Source organism: Protomyctophum parallelum (genome assembly GCF_964188405.1).
Source record: "Protomyctophum parallelum genome assembly, chromosome: 7".
Lineage (NCBI taxonomy): Eukaryota > Metazoa > Chordata > Actinopteri > Myctophiformes > Myctophidae > Protomyctophum > Protomyctophum parallelum.
The window spans coordinates 52993051-53002199 of NC_139705.1; the positions used below are offsets into that span (position 1 = coordinate 52993051).

The 9149-nt window shown below is 46.0% G+C and overlaps 1 pseudogene across 1 annotated transcript in view; it reads left to right on the forward strand.

Annotated features, from left to right (window-relative positions):
• The window catches only part of LOC310862262, a 6217-nt pseudogene extending 3126 nt beyond the window's left edge, over nt 1–3091 (forward strand). Inside the window, exon 2 of the transcript XR_014571054.1 lies at nt 1–3091. This exon is cut by the window's left edge and continues 212 nt beyond it. The product of XR_014571054.1 is annotated as an uncharacterized misc_RNA (transcript).
• Nucleotides 3092–9149: the final 6058 nt, after the last annotated feature.

Here is a 9149-nt window from a genome sequence, read left to right on the forward strand (position 1 = left end):
AAGTCGGACCTGAGCGACCGCTACTCGCGCGCCACGGCCGACCTGGAGCGCTTCTTCAACTACTGCGGCCTGGCGCCCGGCGAGGTGGAGGGCATGGGCGGCGCCGAGCGCTTCGAGCGCTTCGCCGCCCAGCGCGCCAACTCGGACATCGTGTCGGTCTCCAAGATGCGCAGCGTCAGCACGCCCAGCTCGGAGTGCGGTGGCGTGGGGGGGGGGAGGGGGAGGAGCCAGGGGGGAGGAGGAGTACGATGATGAGGACGAGGACGCGGCGGCGCCCGCCGGCGCCCCGAGGGCCAACGAACGCGTGCCCTACGGCATCTCGGTCATCGAGAGGAACGCCCGCGTCATCAAGTGGCTCTACGGCATCCGCCAGGCCAGGGACACGACGGCGGGCAGCGCCGTCTCTAACGTTTAACCGCTAGCTTAACCCAATTATTATTTCTTTGGAAATTCTTCCGCGGGCCACAAGGGGGCGCTGCGGCCCGCTAATTGGCCCGCTAATTGGGGAACCCTGCGCGCTAGGACCTGAGAACTGATTTTTTTTTTTTTTTTTTTACAAAATGTCTTCTTCTAAAATCAGGACAGTTTTCTGTAAAAACCTCATGTTTCTACAGTATGTCAGTGAGTGGTGCTCCACCTATTTCACCTCAAGGACACCCCGGAATTATCCCTAGATGGACCCCCCCATCTGAAAACGTGTAGTTCCAGGGGGTCCGGGGTTTTTAAAACGTACCGAGGGACTGTGTGGATGTGAGGACATCATATGGGGGTCCGCGATACGATAAACGGGACCCCCAAACGAAAAGACAGGACTTTGAAAAAGGAGAGATAACTGGAGTTGATACCCAGACAGACTCTCTCTCTCTCACACCTTATGATGGGTTTCTTACTGTATTTATTGAATAATAATCCTCCCATGACGGCCATTGAGGAGGAGGGGGGGGGGGGGGGGGGGGGTATTCTTTGATATAGATATATATATATATATATATATATGAAAATTGAAAAATATATTTTTCTCAGTGTGTATAAAAATGTGTTGATCTGAAGAAGTGAAGCTAGTTGTCTCAGTGTGTTGAATCTTCTGCTGCCTTATGTCATGTTTATGCATAATTAATAACAGGTTATGTAATATCATAATTACGGTTGGTTGGTGGGTTTATGTTGCCTGTGAAGCAGTGTTGATTTAGTCGACTAATACTATGACCAAAACAATGTCCGTCGACTGCCTTAAAACTAAATATATAGTGACAATTTCGTCAACAAATAAAAACTAGACTAAAATGTTAGGAAGGGACTAGTGGACAAGAGATCCAGCATAAGTAATTTTACACTTGGTTGCATGTTGAAAATAGCCGATCTACAAGCTTGCAGATCGGCTATTTTCAGCAAGTGTAAAATCAGCCATTACGACGGCAAAATACAATTTTAATCGACTAAAATCTACAGTTGATTCAGTCGATAAGGTTAACAAAAAAATCTCGTGATATTTAGTCGACTAAAACCAAATGAAAACTATTCAAGAGACCTATGACTAAACTTAAAAAATGTGCTGTCAAAATCAACACTGCTGTGAATCATTCATAAGACATCTTTAGAAGTTGTTTTTATTTGATCTGGGCTGCAAGTCAGGACTGCTTCCCTTTTGGAGACGGGGGGGAAAAAAAGGACGATGTTTGCTGCCTTTCTTTTCCCCTCGACGTCTGGAGTTGGACACACTTTTAGTAGAGGAACGTTGTTCATACTCGCCAGCAATAACGGAGCACATTCTGATGAAGGTGGAGGATGTACATCATATATGTCAAACTCAAGGCCCGGGGGCCAAATCAGGCCCGTGAATGAATTATCTTTGGCACATTTAATTTAATCTACTATTTAATTAGTATTAGAACTGGCCCTCTGGTATATTGCACGGAAAACCATAATACTACAAGTCCCACAATGCACTGCAAGTGCATTGTCACATATCGAGGGCCCACAATCGCAAGCATGCGTCTTCTCTTCACTATTGATCAGCAGTGAAAGTATATCACTTGTGGTCAACTTTCAGCTACCCCTCTACACAAAAATGGCCCGTGTGTTGAAACACAGTCTGGCCCTCGACTTGTATCAATTTCTTTATTTTGGCCCACTGTGTGTTTGAGTTTGACATCCCTGATGTAGATGTTTGTTGTGGTTCCTCATGTTATGGTACTGTGTGTGTGTCAGTGTGTGTGTGTGTGTGTGTGTGTGTGTGTGTGTGTGTGTGTGTGTGTGTGTGTGTGTGTGTGTCAGTGAGTGTGTGCACATGGGTACCAGAGAGCTATGCGCTTTTCAAAGCTAGCAGGGTGTGGAGGCTATATTGAGACTGTATATAATGTGTGTGTGTGTGTGTGTGTGTGTGTGTGTGTGTGTGTGTGCGTGCGTGTCAGTGTGTGTGCGTGCATGTCGGTGTGTGTGTGTGTGCGTGCCAGTGGGGACGCGCCACATTGATACTGTGAACTTTTCACAAAGAGAATCTTCCCATAAAACACTTTTTGTATTTAAAAAACAAACAAAAAACACACGTTGGCTTTAAGACTGTTATTATTATACGATGTGTCGGCATGTATGTATGTTTGGTTTATTGTTGGGTATATTTTGGTATTTTTTGTGATCTCAAACACGATAAAATCCTCGCACTACTTTCATAAAGGTGATTTGCACACTAAACGTCATTATACATTTTTGCACCAACAAAGTATTCTTTTAGTTTGGGCTCTGCGACGGTAAATGTCATCAAATGGTCCGTGGCTCAAATGCAGAAATAAAAAGGGGTGAAAACCCACTGGTATAAAGAGTCTATACTAGTAATGGTTACTATCTGAATATATGAGGTACTTAACAATTATTTTAATCAAAATATCACTTATATCAGTGGTTCCCAAACCTTTTCAGGTCAAGGACCCCCAAATTGACACTAATTCTAGCAGTGATTCTCAACCCGTTTAATTTCAAGGACCCCCAGTTTGACATGCATTAGTCCACGGACCCCCATTTAACGGCATTTCTATCTCAGGGAACCCAATTAATAATATTGTAAAATCAATGTTAATGTAACACTGAGAGTGTACAAAATAGCTGGGGACCCCCTGGAGCTCCCTCAAGGACGCCTGGGGGTCCCCGGACCCCACTTTGGGAACCACTGACTTACATCACGTATAAATGAACAACCCCCATTTGAAAATACCTGCCAGAGACCCCCATAAGAGAAGGTTTTTACGGCTCTAGCAGTGATTCAGGGACCCTCATTAGAGAAGATGTTTACGGCTCTAGCGGTGATTCTCAACCATTTTAATTTCAAGGGCCCCCAGTTTGACCTGCATTAGGCTACGATCCCCTATTTAATGGCATTTCTACCTCTGGGACCCCCAATGTATTATTGTAAAATCTAAGTTTTGTACACTCTCAGAGTTACAGACCCATAAGGGTCCATTTGGTTCCAAACTATCATTTAGCTGGGAACTCCTTCAAGGACCCCTGAGGGTCCCCGGACCCCTACTTCGGGAAACAGTGCTGTAAAGGCACCAGTCAGTGACTATGGTGTCGGTGGCAGCACACACACACACACACACACACACACACACACACACACACACACACACAGTGAAATACAAAGGTTGGGTTACATTTGTAGACAAGTGTATAAATACAGACGTAACCAAAATGGACATTTATTTGTACACACTCTTGAGTTTAAAACGTCATCGTTTGTTCATCAGTGCTGTATTCTCAGCAGTCAAAAGGCCTCAAAGTCGTACCATTTGTCACACACGTTATCGCAGTGAAATTTGTTCTCCGCACTTGGAGCGGTGAGCTGCAGCCAAGGAGCGGTGAGCTGCAGCCAAGGAGCGCTGAGCTGCAGCCAAGGAGCGCTGAGCTGCAGCCAAGGAGCAGGTGAGCTGCAGCCAAGGAGCGGTGAGCTGCAGCCAAGGAGCGGTGAGCTGCAGCCAAGGAGCGCTGAGCTGCAGCCAAGGAGCGGTGAGCTGCAGCCAAGGAGCGCTGAGCTGCAGCCAAGGAGCGGTGAGCTGCAGCCAAGGAGCGCTGAGCTGCAGCCAAGGAGCGGTGAGCTGCAGCCAAGGAGCGCTGAGCTGCAGCCAAGGAGCGGTGAGCTGCAGCCGTGCCGCGCTCGGGAATCATTTGACTAGTAGATTTGACCCCCCCCCCAATCCAACCCTTTGATGCTGAGTGTCAAGCAGGGAGGCCTTTCGTTCCCATGTTTACAGTCTTTGGTATGACCCGGCCGGGGATCGAACCCCCGACCTCCCCGTTTCAGGGCGGACACTCTAACCACAAGGCCACTGTCTGGTTCGGCCCTCTCCCTCTGGTCAAGCAGACATGTTTGTTTACCGTCCACAGACAGTATGCCTGGACACGGATAAGCTATCGGAGAGAGAGAGAGAGAGATGAACGAGTGAAGCTAGTACATGCTTAACCCATTCTGACCTGAGATCAGATTCTAAAAATCTCTTCTACATCTTGACAGTTGACAGTTTTCTGAAAAAGCTATGTTTCTATGTCAGTGGTTCTTTGATTTTTCAAAAATAGCAGACCTACAAGCTCATAGCGCGCCACTCGGTGGCGCGCTACGAGCTTGTAGATCTGCTATTTTTCAATAGCTAAAGCATAACATAATGCTAACACCAAAACGGGTTCCTGCACAAAATGAACTAAGAGCGGCTTTGGAAGGAACCGTCTCAGGAAGTTATAATGTCTAATGGCCTGCAGGGCATGCTGTTGAAAATGGACCAATATTTGTTTTTTTAGGACGCCTATGTACAGAATATTGAATCATTGTTCTTATCGAGTGCAAATCTGAACCTGTATTTTTTATTATAAACACTTTATATGTGAATGGACACAAATCAGGCGTGCTGGTTGAAGTCTTTCTTAAATTTAAGTCAAAAAATGAACACCCTGGTTTTTATTGTGCATGAGAATACAAAGAATTCATGCACGCACACACACGACACACATGCGCACACACGCACATGACACACAAGGTGTGTGTTCTTTTTAAAAATAATACAAAATGTACTGCCCTGTGTGTGTGTGTGTGTGTGTGTGTGTGTGTGTGTGTGTGTGTGTGTGTGTGTGTGTGTGGCCATATTATGGCCCCTGTTCTCTGTGGGGAGGGACAAAAAGGAAGTGAGACTGTTTGTTTATTTATGTGGCTTCCTGTTTGCCACCGTGGAAGCAACAGGGGGGGGGGGGGTCCCTCATGCGGGGGGGGGGGGGGGGGTGTCCCTCATGTGGGGGGGGGGGGGCGGGGGGTCCCTCATGCGACCAAATTCTACGCCGTGTAACGTGCGTTGGTGCAATTATCGTTTCAACTCTAAAGACCACGGTGGTCATTAAGGGTCTCTGCATGTTATCTTGATCTAAAGACCATGGTGGTCATTAAGGGTCTCTGCATGTTATCCTGATCTAAAGACCATGGTGGTCATTAAGGGTCTCTGCATGTTATCTTGATCTAAAGACCATGGTGGTCATTAAGGGTCTCTGCATGTTATCTTGATCTAAAGACCATGGTGGTCATTAAGGGTCTCTGCATGTTATCTTGATCTAAAGACCATGGTGGTCATTAAGGGTCTCTGCATGTTATCTTGATCTAAAGACCATGGTGGTCATTAAGGGACTCTGCATGTTATCTTGATCTAAAGACCATGGTGGTCATTAAGGGTCTCTGCATGTTATCTTGATCTAAAGACCATGGTGGTCATTAAGGGTCTCTGCATGTTATCTTGACATTTAGTTCCACCAGGCCCGGCGCCAGGATGAAATGACAGAGGGGGCAATGGGGGGGCACGTATTGGACATGAAGACAATGCGCCACATTTGCATATCTATAGAGGGCAGAGGCGCACGATTTCGTTGGCTTGAATGCCTGGAAATGTACCATTGTTTTGTCTGTAACTATTTGATCTAAGGGGGCAAAGAGGTTGATTTAGGGGGGCAAACACCCCTTTGCCCCCTCGTGGCGCCGGGCCTGAGTTCCACGTAGAACACAAACATCACGGACACACAGTGAAGCTACGGAGGGAGTTAAACACAGTCACCAGAGAGGTTCTGTTTGGATCCAGGCCTCAGAGCCCACAGAACCACCTCATAGTAATTGAGAGATCCAAAATGCTGCAACACGGTGGTGTCTTTTAACAATAAAGAATGTTCCTTCAACAGAGAAGTATTTTCTTCATGGGGGTTTGGTTTTCGTTTGGTTTTGATCAAATTAATTCCATGCGTTGAATCACTAGGGTCAACGTGAGTCAACAAGTCATATTATACCGCAGGGACAACGCCGGCCGCCTGGACCCTTTGGTGTGGTTAGGACTTAAAGCCCAAACCACACCAAAGGGTCCAGACGGTTTAGCGTTAACTCCTTGGTGTGGTTAGGACTTAAAGCCACCACACCAAAGGGTCCAGACGGTTTTAGCGTTAACTCCTTGCAACCGTTTGGACTCAAGGAGTTGCATGGTGACCCTTTGGTGTTGGTTATAGGGCTTAATTGATTGATTGATTGAAATATTTATTAACAGTTTGCAGAATTACAGTACATTTCAAGCACATTTCAAGCACTAACTTAAGCCGTACTGGCTGACACTCATAAGTGCTAATATCTCCCCTGCTGGCAAAGCTGTTTTGGAAGAGCCACTCTCTTATATATATTCCATTAGCCATGGTTCATGACTCTCGTATTCATACGAGAGTCATGAAGAAACTTCACCCTGTTTTTTGCACTCGCTGCATTTACAAGATTTCCGTATATATAAACATTCAGATTTCAAATATAAAGTACTCACAATTTGTCCCACGGGTGTTAGTTAGTAGCAGCTCCAGCGATTAGAATTTCTGCATCCTGCGTTGTTTAATAAAAAGCATTTTTATCCGAGGTGTTATTTTGCCATTGGCTTTCAACTACGCGCCCCTATCGGTCGGGAGGAGGGTGGCACTCGGTGTGTTCGATATAGGTAGGCTGACCGCCCTGCCAATACAGACTAATAGGCGAGTGCGCTCCCGGTGTGCAACTGTGGATTTCCCAAATGAACCCCGTTTGAAAAAAGTAGCCGGGGAGCTCGGACAAAAATGCTTTTTATTAAACAACGCTGGATGCAGCAATTCTAATCGCTGGCGCTGCTACTAACTAACACCCGTGGGACACTTTGTGAGTACTTTATATTTTAAATCTGAATGTTTATATACGGAAATCTTGTAAATGCAGTGAGCGCAAAAAACAGGGCAAAGTTTCTGCATGACTGTCATGATAATCATCATGGCAGTCATGTTCCAGGGCTAATTAAGCAATATTACACGAGAGGGTGTTGTTTAACGTGGTTATTGCCACGACAGTGATGCGGTCAGGAACGAGACGAAGTCGAGTTCCGCAAGCATCACTGAAGTGGCAATAATCACGTTAAACAACACCCTCGAGTGTAATATTGCTATTCTACAACAGTTACCCTTAAAACAAAGAGAATCGCTGAAAAAATATATTTTTTTAATGACAGATGTAGTCACTACGACCACAAATGTCCAAAGAAACTAGCTAGCCTAGCCACCGAGTTTGCTAGCGCTCTGGGAGAACAGAGCAGCTGAATTCTTTGTTTTGATTAGGTGGTGGTGTGTGCTGGTTAAACCACCGGCTAGAAGGCTGTTTCAACCAATCAGATTGCTTCCTCTTAACGACCTGTTGTAGAATATTCCATATACTGGGAAAAGTTCCTTAATCTATTCTTTGCCAGTCAGTCCACAATCAACACACTGTGGGTTAACTTACAACATAGTGACTTGCTTGTTGTGGCGTCTGTGCTGTGGTGGTTCTTGCGTCTGGCTCTAAACCAGCCCTCTCTGAAGTTCTGCAATGATTTGGGAGTACGGGAAGAGTTCTGCTGCCAAGGCCCGGCTTCTAATGGGACGTCTGGTAGCGGTCCTGCAGCGGGGCAGAGACAGACGCAGGTGTCTGGACCGGAACATCTCATTTCAACTGTATTTATGTTCTGTTGCACTGCCGTTTCACTCCCCTGGATCTGCTGCTTGTGTTTTGTGTCATCTACATCAGGGGTCTGCAACCTTTTTTAAATGAAGTGCCATGTTTTTATTTTCTAGATCGTCAGTGTGCCATATCAACATTAATACATTTTAATGACACCACAGGAAAAATTCCAACATATTTTGCTTGTCAACAATTTTTTCCTTTTTCCTTCTTTTTAAATATTTTCTTTCACGTTGTTATAATGATCATTAGACTCAGGGCAGAGTTCAGTTTTAATGAATGTAGAATGCAGGATGTAATTTACACACAGTGAGGGACTTATTTGACTGCATTTTTTTTTTAAGTTTATTTAAAGTGTGCCAGTGATCACCCTCCTTTGTGCCAATGTTGGCACTGGTGCCTAAGTTTGCCTACCCCTGATCTACATGTAGATCTGCTATTTTAAGGTTTTAAAATGATGGTTAAAGTGGGTTAAAACTAAAGCTTTGAGGCGACATCATCGATGCGGCCTCAGGTCTAAACGGGTTAATCTTGTCTCTCTTGCTTGCGTTCAAATGAACAAGCAAGAGGGCAGCGTACGCACACACACGCACACGCACACACACACACACGCACACACACACACGCACACACACACACACCCTGCTTCCAGTGTAACAATGCTCGTGCTCCTGGGAGCCACTTTATGTGACGACTCAATAAAATCACATCTCCGTGAAAGCTGTGATTTGGGGGAGCAGCTGAGAGGAGCTGTGTGGAGAGGAGGAGGAGGATGGATGGACGGATAGAGTGATGAGGAGGAGGAGGAGGATGGACGGACGGACGGACGGATGGATGGAGTGAGGAGGAGGAGGAGGAGGAGGAGGAGGAGGAGGAGGAGGAGGATGGATGGATGGATGGATGGATGGATGGATGGACGGACGGATGGATGGACGGACGGATGGATGGATGGATGGACGGACGGATGGATGGATGGACGGACGGATGGATGGATGGATGGATGTATGGATGGACGGATGGAGTGATGAGGAGGAGGACAAAGTCTGGTCATCCACATTGTGCTTCCCTGGAAATAATTAATAGAATGCATTGATTGATTGATTGATTATTTTATTAGACAATAGAAAATGCAAACAGTACA